At 36.8% G+C, this 1,063-nt stretch overlaps 1 pseudogene; it reads left to right on the top strand.

The window, feature by feature from the left end:
• Positions 1–721, top strand: part of LOC106736361 (40S ribosomal protein S4, X isoform-like) — a 7,473-nt pseudogene extending 6,752 nt beyond the window's left edge.
• The last annotated feature ends 342 nt before the right edge of the window (positions 722–1,063 follow it).

The following is a 1,063-nucleotide window of genomic DNA, read 5'->3' as shown; positions in this document are numbered from 1 at the left end:
TTCCCTTTGTGTTCGTCATTTTGGTTAATTACTGGAAGATGGCGTTTCTGGCCAAAAGGACTGAAACATTTTATTTTCTCTCTTCATTCCCCCTTTTACTAAAGAGAGGTATAAACTAACTTATTTGAATATAAATAGAATTTTCATGCCCAGATTTGAATGACCCTCCAATAATATGAGACTTCTAGTAGTTTGAAGTTAAAGAAAGCCCAGCAAATAAATGAGTGTATAGAACATTGCACAGTGATGCGTTTGCCACTCTTGTTTTCTGTGTTCAGAGAGGGAGAATCACTATTCCAGATTAAATTTTGCATAACGCTTCAGTATCATGAACAAAGAACATACTGTTCCTACTCAAGTGGGTTCTCCCTGTCTTTCCAGGTCTTGCTCAGATCCACATGCCCTTTGAGCTTTTTGTGATTTCTAAGCCCATGAGGGTCATTCTCTGCTCGTCTTCCTGAGCATGTTCTGGCTACACCTCACATTTGACATTCACCTTGTTCTACATCTGCTAGTCATGGTATTTTTGTCAGTTTTCTTAACCCCTCTTTTTATTCATAATACCTAATCAAGTGCTTTTTCAGAGTCAATTTATTTTTTTTTAGCATCCTGGTATTCAGGTCAAGTTGCTAATGATCACTTTCTTTAAGATTTTAGGGTGACTTAAACTTTCTGGTGTGTCTTTCTATCCTTTTGTAGGTTCCTATTATTGAAACCATGCCAGAAATGACAGAGAATGAGACTCCTACAAAAAAGCAGCACAGGTATGTGTTCACAGTCCAAAACAATAAAGTTTGGTCAGATAAGGAGCAGAATTAGTTCCACTTTAATTAGTTCATAGCCCTTAGAGAACTTTGCTGGGGTGCCTGGATCTAGTGTGTTCAGATAAATATAAATGGATTTGCTGAAAGTGGTATCTGGTTAAATTTTACCTATCTACCTTATTCTACTAGCAGTCTTAATAAGTAAGAATGACTCTCAGTGGCTAATATAGTGTATTACCAAATCTAGGCTAAAGGTTTGGTGTCTAAAGGTTTATTGCCGTTTTTTCTTGTAAACAGCA

Source organism: Tupaia chinensis, unplaced genomic scaffold (genome assembly GCF_000334495.1).
Source record: "Tupaia chinensis unplaced genomic scaffold, TupChi_1.0 Scaffold139218_1, whole genome shotgun sequence".
Taxonomy (NCBI): domain Eukaryota; kingdom Metazoa; phylum Chordata; class Mammalia; order Scandentia; family Tupaiidae; genus Tupaia; species Tupaia belangeri.
The sequence above is the reverse complement of the archived record's forward strand: the minus strand, read 5'-3'. Positions and strand labels throughout refer to the sequence as shown.